This window comes from Trachypithecus francoisi, unplaced genomic scaffold, assembly GCF_009764315.1.
Source record: "Trachypithecus francoisi isolate TF-2019V2 unplaced genomic scaffold, Tfra_2.0 Lachesis_group3, whole genome shotgun sequence".
Lineage (NCBI taxonomy): Eukaryota > Metazoa > Chordata > Mammalia > Primates > Cercopithecidae > Trachypithecus > Trachypithecus francoisi.
This window is the reverse complement of record NW_022681468.1, coordinates 37527919-37548686: the sequence shown is the minus strand read 5'-3', so window position 1 is coordinate 37548686 and position 20768 is coordinate 37527919. Positions and strand designations below refer to the sequence as shown.

At 48.6% G+C, this 20768-nt stretch overlaps 1 pseudogene across 1 annotated transcript; it reads left to right on the top strand.

Annotated features, from left to right (window-relative positions):
- Positions 1-17845: 17845 nt before the first annotated feature.
- Positions 17846-19670, top strand: LOC117069441 (annotated as a pseudogene). Its single transcript, XR_004431548.1, has one exon. The product of XR_004431548.1 is annotated as an ADP-ribosylation factor 1-like (transcript).
- The last annotated feature ends 1098 nt before the right edge of the window (positions 19671-20768 follow it).

Sequence of the window (20768 nt, the reverse complement as noted above, 5' to 3'; positions counted from 1 at the left end):
CTCTTGTCTCTTAGGAATTGTCCCAGCTCTGAAACCTAGCTGGGCTGAAAGCCAGGACTTGACAGGTTGAGCTGGAAAGTTCTCATCCTCTTCGACTCTAACTGTGGTCTGTCCATCTCCTTCCTCAAAGAGGCTGTCTTGGCCCCACCCAAACACAATCTTCTGAGGCTTAGAAGAGGTGGCATTTTCTTTGGCAGGAGGGGTTCTTGAATGAATTCACAGAAATGGGAATGGGAGAAAGATGGATACCCTCTCCTAGCAGGGCCCCTGCTAGGAAGAAGTTAAGGCACACCTAGAACCTGCTTCCTGTCCTAGGAAACCCCAGGTCCAGCCCACCCTATCTGAATCACTGGATTTGGGGTATGAGTCATACCCATTCCTTCCCCAGGCTGTGGTGGCTGAGCCACCAGCCCACCAGGGAACCATGATGACATAAGCCCAACTTACCCATAGGGAAGAGGATGGAGACAGAAGGAAGCAGACAGCAGTAAACAGCTGGGGGAGGGGGCAGGGACGAGAAAGAAGCTTTCAGAGAGACACCCCTCCTCTCCCTCTTAGGCCTGGAGGCTGATGTGGAAGGGTCCCTGGCCCTCTCAGCTCCTCCCCTTTTTGTCCCGAAGAGGAAGAGACAGATAACGCCTAGGGTGCTGAGTTGTAGAAAACTATTAAGTCTGTGTTTGGGTATAGGTGACTCACAACCTGATATGAGATTCTATCATTAGAGATTCATTCCTTTAGCTTCAGATAAGAATCCCCTGTTTAAGATACATAGAGTGGAAAAGGATACATCGTCGAAACTTATTCACAATAAATGCCTGTCCTTCGTGAGTTTATCAGAATCACAGAATCAGAATCTAACCCCTAAAGATCATCAAATCCAGATGCTTCGTTTCATAAATGAGGACCCTCAGAACCCAGGGAAATAAAATTACTCATTCAAGGTCTTGTGGCCAGTTAGTGGTAAAACCAGGGCCAGAATACAGGCTAACGGAGCTCAAGGCTGGCACCTGGCAAATACAGGTCACTGCCCCCAGCAACGACCTGCATCAAAGCATCCTGCAGTGAGAGGGATGGCTGTAGGCCTGGAAGGGCTCTGTCTGCAAAACTGGAAAAGACTTCAAAAAATGCTTCTACATGTTTTGCTGAACATAAAAATACATTTGTGCACATGATAGAACATTTAGAAAATACCAAAAGGGATAAAACCACCCAGAATCTATCACTCAGACAGATGATCAGTATGTTTATATGCACATGCTTTTTAATTAAATTTTATTCAAAATTTTTGAACCCTGCCTTTTTTTCACTTATAATAACTAATAAGCATCTTACCAGGTCATTAAAAGTAATTCAAAAACATAATTTAAATAACTGCATAAAATTTCATGGTGACTGAATTTAATCATTCCCATGTAAGTTGAATTTCCTTTTTCACTGTGTAAATAATGTTATGATGAATATCTCTGTACATACACATTTTGCCAGATCTCTGATCATTTCAGATAAACATCTAAGGTATAATTTTAGGTTAAAGAGTGTAAATTTTTAAAATTCTTGAAACATATCACAAAATTGCTTTCTAGAAATGTACCACATGCTCTCCTCACCAGCAGTGCATGACAATGCCAGTGTCACAGCATCTACACCAGCATTCAGTATAGTATTTTAAGGAATATAAATCATTCTGTTATAGCAATACATGTATGTATATGTTCACTGCAGCACTATTCACAATAGCAAAGACATGGAATCAACCCAAATGCCCATCAATGATAGATTAGATAAAGAAAATGTGGTACATGTATACCACAGAATACTATGCAGCCAAAAACAGGAAGGAGATCATGTCCTTTGCAGGGACTTGGATGAAGCTGGAAGCCATTATCCTCAGCAAACTAACATAGGAACAGAAAACCAAATATCGCTTGGTCTCACTTATAAGTGGGAACTGAACATTGAGATCACATGGACACAGGGAGGGGAACAGCACACACTGGGGCCTGTCAGGGGATATGGCGGGAGGGAGAGCATCAGGAAAAATAGCTAGTGCACCCTGGGCTTAATACCGAGGTGATGGGTTGATAGGTGCAGCAAACCACTGTGGCACATATTTACCTGTGTAACAAACCTGCACATCCTGCACATGTACCCTGAAACTTAAAATAATTAAAAAAGAAGCTTTGCTGATTTTTAAAATGGATTTGCTTATTTATTTTTTATCAGCCCACATCATGCTTTGAGTTGAAATCTTCGCTGATTTTCTCAGAACCAGCAGGGACAACCCCCACTTGCATACGTTGTGCGTTATCTCAGTCAAGGCTGAGCCCTGCTACCTGGGGGACAGCCAGCTAGAGGGACACCCCCAGAAGAGACTCAGAACTCAGAAGTTGCTGGAAAACTGCTGGGGAACTAGGCAGTGAAGTCCCAGAGGAGGGCATCACTTGTAGGAAAAGTGGGGCCTGTGGGGTCCCGGGCAGCCAGGAGAGCACCCTGAAGGCACTGAAAAGCTTGGGCAGAGGCAAAAAGCCAGAGGAGAAAGCAGCTAGAAGTACAGGCAGGAGGCCGAGACGGGCGGATCACGAGGTCAAGAGATCGAGACCATCCTGGCTAACACAGTGAAACCCCGTCTCTACTAAAAATACAAAAACTAGCCGGGCGAGGTGGCGGGCGCCTGTAGTCCCAGCTACTCGGGAGGCTGAGGCAGGAGAATGGCGTAAACCCGGAGGCGGAGCTTGCAGTGAGCTGAGATCCGGCCACTGCACTCCAGCCGGGCGACAGAGCGAGACTCCGCCTCAAAAAAAAAAAAAAAAAAAAAAAAAGACTAACGAGAAATTTTGCTAATTCATGGCCATGCCCAAGGCCGTCCAGCAAGTTGCTCTGCTACATCTGAAATGTATATTCATTCATCTGTCAATTCATTCATTCATTCACTGAAGCAGGAGACGTATACTGAGTATGTCCTGTGTACAAAGCATAGACAGAGCCATGGGCGACCCATAGACCTGCCCTGGGGCCTCATATGTCAGTGTAAACAAGTTGTCTTTTCAATGAACAGCAACATCATCGATTAACAGCATCTTTTGTACTAATTCTAGAGACAGTGCAGTTCACGGGGCAGATGCTCCACTGTAAAGGTGAGGCTTCTCACACTATTTGTGGTGAAGACTGGACTTCTGAGCTCTGACCACTGGGTGGTCCTACTGTGCATGACCAGAAAACAGCCTCTGCCACAAGTGACTTATTGGAGACGTCCACGTCACCCGAACTGGTCTATATTCTGTTTAGTGAATCAAGGCCATGGACCATGTGCCTGTATGTTGTGGTAATGCCCAGCTGCTATGAAAGTTTCCAAGCATTTACTCTCAGTTCCTGTTCTTTCATCATAGAGCAGTACCAGATCACTCTTGAACAGCACTGCTCTTGAGCATGGGTTCTGGAATCTATAGCATGGGTTCAAATTCTTCCTATGCCACCCATGTTACTGATGGCAAGTTACTTATCCTCTCTGATCCTCAAGTTCCTCATCTCTAATATGGGGTAATAACATACAAAGAGTAGTTTGGGGAAAATAAATGAGATTATGACAGTAAATTGTGTAGTGCGGTGTCTGGAACACAGTAAACACAAAATAGGTTTTTTCATTTCCATTTGATCCCACGTTGTGAGGTTGGTAGAAGGAGTGAGCACTGGTAATTAACACCTCAAGAGTTATAGATAAAATGTTTTTATTTTTGAGACAGGTTCTTACTCTGTTGCAATGGTGTCATCATAGCTTACTGCAGCCTCTACCTCCCAGGCATAGGCAATCCTCCCACCTCAGCCTCCTGAGTAGCTGAGACTATATGCATGCACCACCACACTTGGTTAATTAAAAAAAAAATTTTTTTGTAGAGCTGGCCTATGTTGCTCAGGCTGGTTTTGAACTCGTGGGCTCAAGTGAGCCTCCTGACTTGGCCTCCCAAAGTGTTGGTATTACAGGCATGAGCCACATTTTTATTTTGTTGTTTTTTGGATGTTTTTGTTGGTTTGTTTTGTTTTGTTTTTTGAGACGGTGTTTCACTCTGTTGCCCAGGCTGTGGTGCAGTGCCGCAATCACGGCTCACTGCAGCCTCAACCTCCCAGGCTTATGCAATCTTCCCACTTCAAATTCTTGGGTAGCTGGGACTACAGGCATGCACCACCATGCCTAGCTAATTATTTAATGTTTTTGTAGAGACGGAGGTCTCCCTGTGTTGCCCAGGCTGGACTTGAACTCCTGGGTGCAAGTGATCTTCCTGTCTTGGCTTCCCAAAGTGCTGGGTGTATAGGAGTGAGCGACCACGCCTGGCCTGGATAAAATGTTAAAGCTGGGGAGTGGGTGGAGTAGAGTGGTCATATTTACTGTGTTCCTCCTATGTACCAAAGACTTAACATCTACTATGTAATTGATTCTCAAAATCGCCCTTTGAATTAGGTATTATTCCCATTCTGTAGATGGAAATGAACATTTGGAGAAGTTAAATAACTTGGCCAACATTACACAGCTAGCTGAGTCCTGGTTGAAATCCAGGCCTGTCCAGGTCCAAGCCTTGCTCTTTCCACTACTCCACACAGTCTTCTTTGGCTAAATTATGTTCTCTCTTCCTGTGACGAAATCCTTTCAGCCTAAGTCAGGGGTCCATGGCAGTAGATTGCATTTCTATTCCCAATTATTCATTCCCCTATCCCCTGTGATAGAATTATACATCCCTGCCCCATTGACGCAGGTTTGGTCCTGTGACTAGATTTGGACAATGCAACCTCAGATGCATATCTCAGCAAAAGCTTTGAGCACCACTGCTTGGTGCCACAAGCCCCGCATGGCCCAGATAGGAGCTGCTCCTACCTGGGTCCAGGAATGAAGGTAACTTGGAGAGAGAGCTGCAGCCAATGTGAGTGCGAAGTCAGCCTCTGTTGTTGTAAACACTGAGATCTGGGGTGGGGTGAGGGAGTAGAGGACACTGTCACCACCATGGAAGTTAGTCAAAGCTGACTGACACACTTGTCACACCGTGATACTACAAAGCAATGCCAGAGGGACTACGTGGCTTGGAGCCTTTCCCTGCCATGGAGGGGTGGGTGCCTTCTGCCTCTCATTAACACCCTGAAACCTACCTCCCTGTTCCACTGAAAAAGCTGAAATGCTTTGAGAGGTCAGTCACTCTCCCCAGGGTGCTCTGCAAGGCTTCACTGGGGATGAGAGTCCAGACACATTGCTTCCCCACCAGTGCTATCCAACTTGCCACCCCCCCAAACTCAGCCTAGAAGAAGAAATACCCCTTGGCAGATATCTCAGGGCTGGCAGGGCTGGGGTGGAGCAGGACGTGAGGTGTGACTCAGCTGTGTGCACAGGCAGGGCTGGACCTGCTGGATATAGATAAGAGCCTCTCCCCTCCCCTCCTTCCATTCTCCTTTCCTCTCCTTTCTTCTGTCACTGCCTTCCCTAAATGTTATTCCTGGAGGCTAGGCTTTTGTTTTGCTTATTTTGAGTGGGTAAACAAGAGAGGGGCAGAATCTTGGCCTAGGGATGTCTGAGGACCCCCCAGCACAGGAAGGGAGTAGCCGTGGTGTTATGCTCACCCCTGGTAGCCTCTTGAGTTACAGTTGCTCTCCAGGCCTCAGGGGCTCCCACCTGGCTGATCACCAAAATCACCTGCACGGTTTTTCCCAGCCCTACCTAAGGGCCACCATTTACAACAATGCAGGGTGTTTACTGCACAAAAGGGACCTGGCTAAGAAGGGAAATGGAGGCCGGAGGTGCAGTTGCATTCGGCTACCAAAGTCACGTCTCCACGCAGGGCTGCCTTCCCCAAAGAAAGCAAGGAGGTTCTCATCTCATAAAGGCTGCATCCATTCACTAAGCGACATGGCAGTGGGTCCGCATCTCCGCAGAGCGGATACTTTTTTCTACTTCATGGAAAAGTAGCAGGAATCATGTCCATACCCAGAAGACTCTGATTCTTGGGTTGGAAAATCTTCATGTTAAGAAATCTCTCACTTCCGGGTGGTTCTGAAGGTGAATTGGCTCTGGGAACCAGGGCCATGGAAAATCCTGGAACCACTCAGCCCTCCTTAGGGAAGGGCCCTCTCAGTGCCAACAACCATGGCATGCCCACTGAAAGTCAGCTCCCAGCTGAAGCCAAGGGCCAGGCAGGCACTGCCCAGAAAGTCTCTGCCACTCCCAGGTGATGTGACTGGCCAGGCTCCATCCTGGCCTGCCACCTGTCCTCTGAAGCTGGCATACCCCTGTCTCCATATACCCAGCTCTGCCTCTGGGAGATGCTGCCTACCGCTAGCTGGAGCAGTTTACTAGGGAGATTAAAAGAAGGGTGATGCCAGCCCTAACAATATCCAAGGCAGAGCTGTGAACAAAGGGACGTGTGATGGGTAGCAGGTGACTGCAGACTTCCTGAGGTTAACGATGGGAAGAGATGGTGGGAGGATTGAATTCTGATTTTGAGCAATTATGCTCCTTCCTGGAGTTCCCTGTAGAGAAACTGCCCTAATCAGAAATTCCCAAGACTGGAAGCCTGGTGCTTCTAAAGGCCCTAAATCTCAAGACAGTGTGGACAGACACGCCATAGGCGGTCAGAAGAGCCAGCTAATTGAGCACCGAGACTCTCATGCGAGGAACCTAAGGTGCAACATTTCAGAAGGGTAGAATGTCTCCATTAGCTGGCACTTCTGACTGCCTGTGGGGCACTCACCCACACTGTCCTGCAATTTGGGGCCCTTAGAAACTCACCTTCCACAGTAGGGTGAAGGCGAATCATCTCTAATTGAAGATCTGAAATTGAGGTCTTTTCCTGTGCAGTTGAGAATATGTTTCCAATAAATGCAGAAATGGAGGAAAATAGCAAACAATGATTGAGAGAGCAGACTCGGGATCTGATCTTGGTAAAGTACAGATCTGACTCTGTCAGGCCTGGGAATCTGCATTTCTAACAAGCTCTGAGATGAGGATGCAGTTGGTTGGGACCACATCTTGAGTGTCAGGGAGTTAGTTGACCTTGGGCAAGTTACACAATTCCTCTAAAAGGGAAACCTTGAACCCAGGATTGATCACATAATTTTCCATCCTGGTGCAAAATGAAAATGCCAGGCCCCTGGTTCAAAATTAGTGTGAATTTTAAGACCTCGACAGTAGAGAATTGAAACAGGCACAGGGCCTTTCAAATTGCAGGGGACCCTAAGCAACTGCCTAAGCCTCAGAGGGTTGGAAGACTCAACAAAGTTAACCATGTAAAGCACTTAGAAAGCACCTGGGCATGGCAAATCCATGAAAATGTCCCTGATCATGATTGCCCAGCCCAGAACAGCCTCTCCTTGAACATCGGGACTGTCAGACTGAGCTTATGTGGACTGACCTCCACTTCACAGGGGAGGAAGCTGAGGCCCACAGCAGGAGTTTGAAGAAAAAAGGGTGGGTGAATGGGGTGATTGTGGAGGCCAAGCTCAGGCCACCAGACACCCAGGCCAGGGCTCCTCCTTCAGGGCTGTCTCCTCAATGGACAAAAAGAAAAGGCGATGACGGCAGTGACGTAACACCACCACCATCGCTCAGAAATATTGAAGAGAGTGAGCCTGGCTGGATGGATGAACGAAGGTTAGCCTGTCGGAATGATCCTAACCATTAACTCATCTGTTGGGCTTCTAGAGATGTGCATTCGGAGCCATTGGTAAGAGCATGGAATTACGTGGAAACTGCAGAAGGGCCCTCAAACACTTTGCCTCTGAAATGGACCCAGGCTATTGCGCTTTGCAGGTTCTTGGTCTGCTTTCCCTGGTTTTGCTATCTCTGCCCTTATCTCCAATGCCACTTTTCATTGCTGTTAGGCTGTCCATCTCCAGCAGCTACTCCATAAATTGCTGGCAGTCTGATAGACAAATAACCCGAGTTATTAGGATGGTGCTTAAAATAAGGATAAATGGCATCTGACTGGTATCTGGTCAGTCAGGAATGTTATAATGTTTTGGCATCTTAAAATACCTTCCAGCTGGGGAGAGACTGCCTCTCCCAGGGCCTAGCCAATTCCTAGAAATAGCAAGGGCTCAGCTGAGAGCATGCTTTTGATGTACAAACTAACCAATCCTTCACTATCTGGCCTATACACCCAGGGAGACAATATTCCTCGTCTTAATCATACCAGGGCCATGTATCACCTAGCTAAGGTCCTTAAGCTAAGCTATAAGGACCACCCCTATAGCTTAGAGCACCCTCCATAAAATTCAAACTAGCCAATCCAAAACTGTTCACCTTATCCTGCCTTGCCTTCCCCTTGAAAGCCCCAGTAAAGGCTCTGACGCTTTCCCCTGGCCCCTGCCTTCTGCCCCCTGTCCACCCTGGTGTCTTCCCGCTGTGTGGTATGCCATGTCTCCTGTCTCTAGGACCTGTGAGTGTAATACACTCTGTTTTCCTGGGCCTCTCCTTTGTCTCTGCTTGTGGACAGACTGACCAACACATTGCCTGACCAACCATTGCATAAAAGAATACAAAACACAGTTTCTTCAGGAGTCTTCTCAGTCATCTGTTTTCTGATTCTGTGCTTTGTTTTGCAGGTGAGTGAGGTTGCCAGATATTGAATTTTGAATGAATGAGTTATTACTGTAGGAGTAAGAAAATTGATAACAGAAAAACTGCAAGTGTTAAAAATCATTGCCACTGTTACTATTTTAGTTGTCGTTATTAGGATAAAAAGATTGGCAGTAAATCTCTGAGGTTATTCTGAGAATCAGAATCTTCCTATCTCTTCCTATCTCAAGTGGGGGTACTCCAGGCTACAGTGGTGACTGTGCCTTCTCTTTCTAGTGGCCACCATCAGTCAGCTTAGATTGAGGACAACGCTTTGCCCTTGATCTCTAACTGCATTTTTCCAGCGACTGGGGGAGGCACGATGGCCAGGGATGTGAAGATTGGGAGGTGAGCTATCCAACCTTCAGATCTGTAGCCACCCCAAACCAGAGACCAGAGCGGAGCGACCCTCTTCCTTGTCTCCCTCTTACCCCTCAAGGTATCTCATGATTGGCTTAGGAAGAGAGAAATGAATGGGTAAGGCTCAGGCTGTCCAGCCCAGGTAAGCAGCCCCAAGGGCTGAGTATGGTAACCGTCCAGAATGGCCCTCCCCACTTCCCTCCCAGCATGATCCTGCTTGCCCCTCGCAGTCACTCAAGGGCACCTCTTCCGAAGCCCTCTGCAGCACTCTTAGACAGAGTGAGGCTCAGCCCTCTGTGTCACCACAGCTCAGTGGTAATAACAATAATAATAATAATAATAACAATGAATACTGCCATATTTGGGGCACTGTGCTGTCATCCATTAATCCCTACAGCCGTGTGAGGTAGATGCTGTTATTCTTCATACTTGCAGGTAGAGAAACAGGTAGAGTGGCTTACCAAGGTTGTGTAGGTCTGATTCCAAATTCTGGGCTCTTCACCTCCAAGGTGCACCGACATAGTGTATCATATTCCATGGAGATGACCTTCCAAGGAGCAGACCTGCATAGAGGCCTGGTGCTTCACTGACTTCTGAGTGGACGGAAGGACTAACTGAATGAATGTGTGGAGGAGACGGAGGCATTTCAGAGGGCAGTGGAATTCCAGGGGTCACCTGGGGCTGCAGGGCTGAAATGCTGTGGGGTTCCCTGGGGGTGCTTCTCCTTGTGGCTGTGGCCTGCCTGGGACACTGCTGGTTTCTGGAAGTGAACGTGGGGAAGAAGTCTATCGCCTGCCATGCCTGGGTCTCTAGGAAGCAGGCCTGGTGGAGAACAATCCACATTTCCCCCATGACCAGGAATGACTTGAGAGAAAGAAATTCCTGTGAGTGAGAGACACAGAGTTGCTCGGTGAGGGTGGACCTGGTGTGGTGCAGCTCAGCCCAGACCCTGAGCTGCATAGTCCCCTCCTTGCAAATCTTTTGTGGGGCAAACTCCCTGGGAGGCCCACTTGTTTTGCCTGCTGTCTTAGTCTGCTTGGACTGCTTCAACAAAATACCACAGACTAGGTGGCTTAAACAACAGAAATTGATTTCTCACAGTTCCAGAGATTGGGAAGTCCAAGATCAAGGTTTTGTCCAGTTCAGTTCCTAGTGAGGGCTTCTTCCTGGTTTGTGGATGGACACTTGCTCACTGTGTCCTCACATGATGGAGAGAGAGATCACCTCTCTCATATCTCACCTCTCAGACTGCTATGGTTTGAATTTGGCCTCGTCCCACCAAAACCCATATTGAGGCTTGGTCCCCAATATAGCGGTGTTGGAAGGTGGTACCTTTAAGGGGCGTTTGAATCATGAAGGATCCACACTCATGAAGGGATTAATACAGTGTTGAGGGAGTGAGTGAGTTATCACTCTTGTGGGACTGGGTTAGTTACAGTGAGGGTTGTTATATACCAGGCTGTTATAAAGTGAGCCTGCCTCTAGTGTTTGGTCTCTTTGCATGCACCATGTCCCCTTCTGCTTTCCACCGTTGAGTTGAGGCAGCATGAAGCCCTTGCCAGCTGGGCAGTCAGACATTGGAATTCCCAGCCTCAAGAATCATGAACCAAATAAACCTCTTTTCTTTATAATTTACCCAGTCTCAGGTATTCAGTTATAGCAACAGAAAACAGACTGACAGGTACTAATCTCATATGTGAGGGTTCCACACTGAAGACCCCATTACCTCTAGCAGGCCCCACTCCTAAATACCATCACATTGGGGATTAGGGCCTCAATATATGAATTTCAGGGGGGCACATTCAGTCCATAGCACCCACTGAGTCCTTGTCTTAGCCCCTGAATCAAGGTAGCGAGTCAGCATTGCATGTCCTTCTCTCTGCCCCAAGAGCTTGCACCCTTGTATCTTGTAGCCTCACACTGTCTTCCCCTTCTGCCCCAGAAGTAACACCAAGAGGTCCTTTCCTCTTGGGTTCCTGAGTCAGGGTTGGATTTTGGGAGTTTGGGCCTCCTCCTTGTCCCCAGCCTTGCTCTCTCTCAGATAGGGCAGGTTTAGGACCTCTGTGGGCTCTCATTCTGTGATTTTTACCCACCGGGTCCAGCTCTGCAGGTGGTGAATGTGACTGAGTTCATCTGGAAGGCGTGAATGCTGGACTCCTGGCCTGTCCACATGTGCACAGGCACACACATGCATGCACACACATATAAACACACAGGCCAACTTTCCAGGGCTTCTCTAACTGCCAGCTGCTCCCAATCTGTATCTTTATCCGGGAGTGGGATGACAAGTAAAATAAACAGATCTCCTGTTTCCCTAAGCCAGTAGAACTTTCTTTGCTTATGGAAATGTTGTATATCTACTCTGTCCAATACCACTGTGGCTACTGAGCACTAAAATGTGGCTAGTGTGAGGAACTGAAGTGTAAATTGTTATTTTATTTTAATTAAAATTTAGGCCGGGTGCGGTGGTTCACACCTGTAATCCTAGCACTTTGGGAGGCCAAGGAGGGTGGATCACTTGAGGTCGGGAGTTTGAAACCAGCCTGGCCAACATGGTGAAACCCCGTCTCTACTAAAAATACAAAAAAATTAGCCAGGCATGGTGGTGGGTGCCTGTAATCCCAGCTACTTGGGAGGCTGAGGCGGGAGAATCGCTTGAACCCAGGAGGCAGAGGTTGCAGCGAGCCGAGATTGTGCCACTGCACTCCAGCCTGGGTGACAGAGTAAGACTCTGTCTCAATAATAAAATAAAAAATAATAATAATAAAAATTAAGAAAATAAATAAAGTTTAACTAGCTACCTGTGGCCAGTGGCTAGCAAATTGGACAATGTAGATTTAGATGGATAGGGACCATGATGCTTTCCAAATCAAAAATCAGGACCCACAGCCTGATAAATGGGAATAGATGTATAGGGCAAAATATTTGAAATTGGGACTGGACTGATAATTCCTGGGTGCTAGATCCGTGCTTGAACCCTAGCTCAGGTTTAAAAACCTCACTTGGCCGGGCACGGTGGCTCATACCTGTAATCCCAGCACTTTGAGTTTGGGAGGCCAAGGTGGGCAGATCACTTGAGCTCAGGAATTGGAGACCAGCCTGGGCAACATGGCGAGACCCCTGTCTCTACAATATATACAAAAATTAGCCAGGTGTCGTGGCATGTGCCTGTAGCTCCAGCTACTCAGGAGGTTGAGTTGGGAGGATCACTTGAGCCTGGGACATTGAGTCTGCAGTGAGCTGAGGTTGCACCACTGCAATTCAGCCTGGGTGACAGAGTGAGACCCTATCTCAGAAAAAAAAAAAAGAAAAAGGAAAAAAGCAACTCTGTAAAGAAGATAATCTCACTCTCATTTTGCAGATGAGGCAACTGGGGCTCATCAAAGCTAAGTGATGACCCCAGGTCACGCAGCAAGCCATGGTTTGGCCTCACCCCTAGGGCTGTCTGGGTCAAAACCTGGGCTCTCCCATTGGTCCCCGCAGGCTGGGGTGCAGTGGAGTGATCTCTGCTCAAGGCAAACTCCACCCCCCGGGGTTTAAGCGATTCTCCTGCCTCAGCCTCCCGAGTAGCTGGGATTACAGGTGCCCACCACCACACCCGGCTAATTTTTTTTGTATTTTTAGTAAAGATAGGGTTTCACCATGTTGGGCAGTCTGGTCTTGGACTCCTGACCTCAGGAAATCACAGGCCTGAGCCACCATGCCCAGCCTTAGACCTTTTTAAGTCAGTTCATGGGAGGGCGGTCCAGCCCCCACCCCCACCAGTCATGTCTCTACTTCTGTGAGAAACTGGGGTAAAGAGACCTCTGGGATTGACGACTTGAGGAGAAGCTGCTGGTGTCTCTGGGAGAGAAAGAGAGTGATTGGTCCATCCACAGAGCCTGATCTGCGCCCCAGACGCCTCCCACACAGACCCCCACAGGCTGCTACGAGGAGGTGAGGAGTCCGCTGCATGGGAGACATGATGTCCAGGGCTCTCTTTTTGCCTAAAATTCTCGGCTTGCTGTCTGAGTCCCGCCAATTACAGGCTGGGTTTTGTTCATTTTAAAAAATGCAGTTCTCTAGTTCCTCCGAGGAAAGGAGTGAGGGTCATTAGAGGGGTGGAGGAGGGTGGCAGGTAAGTCTGGCTAGAACCTCAAAAGTAGGGAGTTTCAGTCAAAGAACCCCAGAATTCCTGTGGGCAGTGTGGGATGAGCAAAGAAGCAGGGGAGAGGGTGGGAGGCATTGGAAGACCAGATTTTAGGAGGCACGGAAGGCAAACTTTTCAACCAGTTCAAACTCCAGTCTGCTTCTCTGGGTGGGGAAAGGTGTCTTCAGCTGGCTTGGTTCTCTCCTGCCCCAGGGCCTCTGCCTGCACTGCTCCAGCCTCTGCTCCCAGCCCTCAGGAGTTTCTGCGGAATTCACCCCCCTTCCGCGTCCTCCTCCATCACCCAGCTCTCAGGGAGGCCTTTCTGGCCCCCAGGTTTTGTATCATATGTGTTGGATATTCTCACAGCATCTGCCCCTGTCCTCCACATGTTTAGTTCTGCTTCAAATACTACACTTGTTAGAATTGCTATTTGATTAATGTCTTATTCCCTCACTGGACTCTTTAAGCTTCATGAGAACTGGGACCATGTGTGAATTTGCTCTTGATTTTAGCCATGCAACTCACTGTGACGCCTGGCACATGGGTGCGATGCCATAAACACGGGCTGAATAAGTTAAATGAGTAAAGGTAGAGGAGGTCTATCCACCACAGGTCTTTCTATTCCTTTCCACAAAGAAGTTCGGCCTGCCCCAGCTGATCAGTAGAACTATAATTTGTGCATCCCAAGTTCACCCCTAACTTCTTCTCTCATACATGGAAGAAAATGCATGTCAGTTAGAATGCTTTGGGCTGCAAGTAACTGAAAAGTCAATCAGCAGTGGCTTAAACCCAACACAGATGTTAGTTACTTAATGAGAAGACTAAAGGTAGGTGATTCCAGAGTAGATTCAATGGCTCAGTGCTGCCATCAAAACCTACGCTTTCCCCATCTCTTTTTTTTTTTTTTTTCAGATGGAGTTTTGCTTTTGTTGCCCAGGCTACAGTACAAAGGAGCTATCTTGGCTCACTGCAACCTCCACCTCCAGGTTCAAACGATTCTCCTGCCTCAGCCTCCTGAATAGCTGGGATTACACGCATGCACCACCATGCCCAGCTAATTTTGTATTTTTTTTTTTTTAGTAGAGATGGGGTTTTACCATGTTGTTCAGGCTGGTCTCGAACTCCCAACCTCAGGTGATCCTCCTGCCTCGGCCTCCCGAATAGCTGGGATTACACGCATGCACCACCATGCCCAGCTAATTTTGTATTTTTTTTTTTTTAGTAGAGACGGGGTTTTACCATGTTGTTCAGGCTGGTCTTGAACTCCCGACCTCAGGTGATCCTCCTGCCTCGGCCTCCCGAATAGCTGGGATTACACGCATGCACCACCATGCCCAGCTAATTTTGTATTTTTTTTTTTTTAGTAGAGATGGGGTTTTACCATGTTGTTCATGCTGGTTTCGAACTCCCGACCTCAGGTGATCCTCCTGCCTCGGCCTCCCGAATAGCTGGGATTACACGCATGCACCACCATGCCCAGCTAATTTTGTATTTTTTTTTTTTTAGTAGAGACGGGGTTTTACCATGTTGTTCATGCTGGTTTCGAACTCCCGACCTCAGGTGATCCTCCTGCCTCGGCCTCCCGAATAGCTGGGATTACACGCATGCACCACCATGCCCAGCTAATTTTGTATTTTTTTTTTTTAGTAGAGACGGGGTTTTACCATGTTGTTCATGCTGGTTTCGAACTCCCGACCTCAGGTGATCCTCCTGCCTCGGCCTCCCAAAGTGCTGGGATTACAGGCATGAGCCACCATGCCCGGCCGGCTTTCCCCAGCTTTCTGCCCTGTCATCATCAGCATCTTCTGCTACAGCAACAAACATTCTCTCAAAACTGTCTCAAGCAGAAAGAAAGGGCCAAAAAGGGGCTGGGGGAGGGCATTTGTTTGCAAGATTGAATTTTGAAAATTAAGTGGCTGTCTGTAGTAATCTCTAAGAGAGTATTCATGCCATAGTTTTGTAATTATTTTTTTTACCTGTGGCCACACCTCCCCTCCAACCTCTGCAAGCAGCTTCTTCGTGATAGAGACTGTATTTTAGGACTCTGCTTCCCCAGCCCCTGGCACAGTCTAGGCACCCACACTGCTGACAGAAGAGGGGGCTCTGAAGGGGGCCAAGAGTGAAAGGTGGGGAGGGGCCACAGGTGAGGGAGGGGAGGAGTCCTTTGCTAAAAGCAAGAACCCAAAGGGAAAGTGGGCATCAGGGTGCTCATAGCATAGGAAAGAGGAAGTAGTAAGTCTGAAAAAAGGTTGGAGAGGGTTGTGGCAAACCTTGGCACGGTCTGGAAAGAACTACAGAGAGGAAAGGAAGGGTGTAGAGCCTGAGGTTTATGCCAACACGGCTTCTTCCTTTAGGCTTCATAATATTTCTCCCATCTCACTGGGCATTGTTTCCTCCCAGCAAAGTGAATGTGTGGCTGTCACCCTATCCAGAAGTGTCCAAATGCAAGTGAGCCCTGGGATGGGTGTCACTGATGGCTCCTGCAATAGTTGGAGGAATGAAAGGCTTTTAAATGCACTTCCTTCTTCCCACCCATATGGTCTAATGGAATTGAATGCTCAACACCAGGCACTTTTTTAAAGAGATGGGAGGAAAAGCTAAAATATTAGGGATGATTAAGAAAGAAGGAAGTGTGCCAGGGACAGTGGCTCAAGCCTGTAGTCCTAGCAATCTGGGAAACTGAGGCAGGCAGATCACTTGAACCCAAGAGTTCAAGACCAGGCTGGACAACATGATGAAACTCCATCTCTACAAAAAAATACAGGTGTGTGCCTGTAGTCCCAGCTACTTGGAAGGCTGAGGGCGGGGGAGCGCTTGAGTCTGGGAGGTTGAGGCTGCAGTGAGCCGAGATTGTGCCACTGCACTCCAGCCTGAATGACAGAAAAAGACCCGATTTCAAAAAAAAAAAAAAAAAAAAGGAAGCGGATCCAAGCCCCTGCCTACCCCCAGTCTTCCTTCCTGTGGTCCAAGTCTCAGCATCCGGCATTCTCCCTGGCCTTCGGTCATGACCTGTCTGAGCAGGGTCCTGCTTAGACTGCCACTGGGTGTGGGGTGGGGAGGGAGCCCACAGGATTTCGCTGGCCCCCAGGACCCCATCAGATCAGCCCATGGCTGTGGCTCTACCCTGTGTCTGGAAGTGGGTGCTCTTGTGGTCCTATTCCGGCTCTTGTCAATCAGAGCAGCCAGTTCCCCTCAGTTCCTTCCTCCCCAAGGCTGGTGCCTGGGAGGCAGGGCTCCCTTCTCTTTGTCTTAATTCTTCCCAGCCCCCTTTGGAAAGGAAGGACATCATTCCAACTGGTTCACCTGCTTTGTCCTGCCTGGAGAAACAAAGTTTAGCTCATACTAGGAATGAAAATTTTTTGTTTGTTTGCTTTGTTTTGGTTTGTTTTTAGAGCCAGGGTCTCACTCTGTTGCCTAGGCTAGAATGCAGTGGTGTGATCACAGCTCACTACAGCCTCAAACTCCTGGGCTCAAGTGATCCTCCTGCCTCAGCCTCCTGAGCAGCTAGGACTACAGGCACACACCACCATGCCTGCCTAATTTTAAAAAATTCTTGTAGGCCAGGGACAGTGGCTCACGCCTATAATCCCAACATTTTGGGAGGCCAAGGTGGGAGAATCGCTTGAGCTCAGGAGTTCAAGACCAGTCTGGGCAACATGATGAAATTCCATCTGTATAAAAAATTAGCCAGGTGTGGTGGCACATGCCTATAGTCCCAGCTACTCCGGAGGCTGAGGTAGGAGGATTGCTTGAGCCCAGAAGATGGAGGTTGCAGTGAGCTGAGATAGCACCACTGCATTCCAGCCTGGGCAACACAGTCTCTAAAACCAAACCAAAAAATAAACAAACACACAAAAAGTTTTCATTCCTAGTATGAGCTAAACTATTTCTCCTGGCAAGACAAAGCAGGTGAACCAGTTGGGATGATGTCCTTCCCTTCCAAAGGGGATTGGGAAGAATTAAGGCAATGACAGGGGAGCCCTGCCTCCCAGGCACCATCCTCAGAGAGGAAGGAACAGAGAGGAACCGGACCTGCTCTGATGGACAGGAGCTGGAATAGGACCACGAGAGAATCCACTTCCAGACACAGGGTAGAACCACAGCGGTGGGCATGTCTCTGCTCATCTGATGGGGTCCTGAGAGCCAGCCTGATCCTGTGGGCTCCCTCCCTGCCCCACACCCCACATCTTGTCTGAGAAATTTTGTTTTTTTTTTGGTGGAGACGGGATCTTGGTATGTTGCTTATTGGTCTCAAACTCTTGGGCTCAAGTGATCCTCCTGCCTCAGCCTCCCAAAGTGCTGAGATTACAGGCATGAGCCACCATGACTAGCCAATGAAAAAATTTAATAACCGGCTTATCCTGCCTGAAACAAAACATCTCTAAGGAGTTTACTAAACACATCAAAATCCAAAACACACCCAGTATCTAACATTTAAAATATTCAGTATAACTCTCAGATTACCTTTTCCTGTGGAGAGACAAGTAGAACAACAGTCTCGAAAAGACTCCCCACACAAAGGAGACTATCGAGTGGTCCGACAGGATCTCTGGGCTGAGTTGGGCAGTTGCTGAGGAGGGTAGAGGATTTGAGCTTCTCCCTTGGGGTTTTCAACGGTGATCTCAGCAAGGGAGTTAAGAATCAAAGCCCTGGGGCCATGGCTGTGAAACCTTTGAAAGTAGGAGAACCACTGTCATGTGTCCTGTGGGAGTTTCACTGTCTGCTGCCTCTTCACTGTCAGTGTGCCTCTTAAAACACAGATCTTGTGGGAGCGAAACCAATGCCTGGCTCAGAGCAGCAGCCTCTGAGGTGTCCCTGGCCAGTGTCCTTCCACCGGTCCACAAGCATGGGGAACATCTTCGCCAACCTCTTCACGGGCCTTTTTGGCAAAAAAGAAATGCATCCTCATGGCGAGTCTGGATGCTGTGGGCAAGACCACGATCCTGTACAAGCTTAAGCTGGGTGAGATCGTGACCACCATTCCCACCACAGGCTTCAACGTGGAAACCGTGGAGTACAAGAACATCAGCTTCACTGTGTGGGACGTGGGTGGCCAGGACAAGATCTGGCCCCTGTGGCACCACTACTTCCAGAACACACAAGGCCTAATCTTCGTGGTGGACAGCAACGACAGAGAACGTGTGAACGAGGCCCGTGAGGAGCTCATGAGGATGCTGGCCGAGGACAAGCTCTGGGATGCTGTCCTCCTGGTGTTCGCCAACAAGCAGGACCTCCCCAATGCCATGAATGCGGCTGAGATCACAGACAAGCTGGGGCTGCACTCCCTATGCCACAGGAACTGGTATATTCAGGCCACCTGCACCACCAGCAGCGATGGGCTCTATGAAGGACCTGACTGGCTGTCCAATCAGCTCTGGAACCAGAAGTGAATGCAACCCCCCTCCCACTCACTCCTCTTGCCCTCTGCTTTACTCTCATGTGGCAAACGTGCAGCTCGTGGTGTGAGTGCCAGAAGCTGCCTCCGTGGTTTGGTCACCGTGTGCATTGCACCATGCTGTAAATGTGGCAGATGCAGGCTGCAGCCAGGCTTTTTATTTAATGTAAATAGCTTTTGTTTCCAATGAGGCAGTTTCTGGTACTCCTATGCAATATTACTCAGCTTTTTTTATTGTAGAAAGAAAAATCAACTCACTGTTCAGTGCTGAGAGGGGGATGTAGGCCCATGGGCACCTGGCCTCCAGGAGTCGCTGTGTTGGGAGAGCCGGGCACGCCCTTGGCTTTAGAGCTGTGTTGAAATCCATTTTGGTGGTTAGTTTTAAACCCAAACTCAGTGCATTTTTAAAAATAGTTAAGAATCCAAGTCGAGAACACTTGAACACACAGAAGGGAGACCCCGCCTAGCATAGATTTGCAGTTATGGCCTGGATGCTGGTCGCCAGCCCAGCGGTTCCCCTCGGGAACATGAGGTGGTGGTGGCGCAGCAGACGGCGATCAATTCTGCATGGTCACAGTAGAGATCCCCACAACTCGCTCGTCCTTGGGTCACCCTGCTTTCCATAGCCATGTGCTTGTCTCTATGCTTCCACAGTTCCCAGGGGCCAGGCTGGGAGCCCACAGCCACCCCACTCTCTCGCAGGCTGCCCCACCCACCTTCAGGCAGCCTAAGGGACCCAGGGCCCCATCTATCCCTCGGTCACCGTGTGGCCACAGTGGGCCCGTCGTCCCCAACACTCGTGCTCGCTCAGACACTTTGGCAGGATGTCTGGGGCCTCACCAGCAGGAGCATGTGCAAGCTGGGCAGGTGGTCCACCTAGACCCACAGCCCCTCGGGAGCACCCCACCTCTGTATGTGATGTAGCTTTCTCTCCCTCCACCTGCAAGGGTCCGATTTGCCATAGAAAAAGGCAACCTCTACTTTTTTCTTTTGTATTTTGATAAACACTGAAGAAGCTGGAGCTGTAAAATTTATCTTGAGGAAACCTCAGAACTGGTCTATTTGGTGTCATGGAACCTCTTACTGCTTTCAATACATGATTAGTAATCAACTGTTTTGTATACTTGTTTTCAGTTTTCATTTCGACAGACAAGCACTGTAATTATAGCTATAAGAATAAAATCTCTTAACTATTTCAAAAAAAAATTAAAGAAAAGAAAAAATAAATAAAAAAAAAAAACACACAAGTGGCCGGTGCGATTGCCTTCAGCAGCAGCAGACTGTGAAACAGTAGGCTGCCGGGTTCGGGAGACAGTGTGGATAAAGTCTGTTTTTTTTTTTTCGAGACAGAGTCTGGCTCTGTTGCCCAGGCTGGAGTGCAGTGGCACGATCTCGGCTCACTGCAAGCTCTGCCTCCCGGGTTCACGCCATTCTCCTGCCTCAGCCTCCTGAGTAGCTGGGACTACAGGCGCCTGCCACTAAGCCTGGATAATTTTTTGTGTTTTTTTTTAGTAGAGATGGGGTTTCATCATGTTAGCCAGGATGGTCTCGATCTCCTGACCTCGTGATCCGCCCACCTCGGCCTCCCAAAGTGCTGGGATTACAGGCATGAGCCACTGTGCCCGGCCTTGTTTTGTTTTGTTTTGTTTTGTTTTTGAGACAGAGTTTCACTCTTGTTGCCCGGGCTGGAATGCAATGGCATGATCTTGGCTCACCGCAACCTCTGCCTCCTGGATTCAAGTGAGTCTCCTGCCTCAGGCTCCCGAGTAGCTGGGATTACAGGCGCCCACCACCACGCCCGGCCAATTTTTGTATTTTTAGTAGAGACAGGGTTTCTCCATGTTGGGCAGGCTGGTCTCGAACTCCTGACCTCAGGTAATCCACCCAACTCGGCCTTGCAAAGTGCTGGGATTACAGGCATGAGCCACCGTGCCTGGCCTAATGTCCAGTTTTAAGAGACAACGTCTGCAGATTCCTAGGGCTTATAGATCGGGAGCAGAGGAGTCAGAAGTCACCCAGTCCTCCCCAGGCTTCTGTAGGCTCCAGGACTCTTTCCTCTGCCCACTGGGAGAAACTAGATGAGCCAAAGCAGTGGGAAAACTCGAGTGTTGGAGGTAGCCAGGGTGTATTGTGTCGTGCGTGAGAGGGAGGGATGCTTCAGGCAGCTGATGACTATGGGGATGTGGGTGGCGTACTCCAGTAGAAAACACTGTAATGTTTGTGACAGTCCCGTTAACTGTAAAGCACTATCCAAATGCCGTTATAAAATCATCCTGTTGTCGACAGTTTTAAGA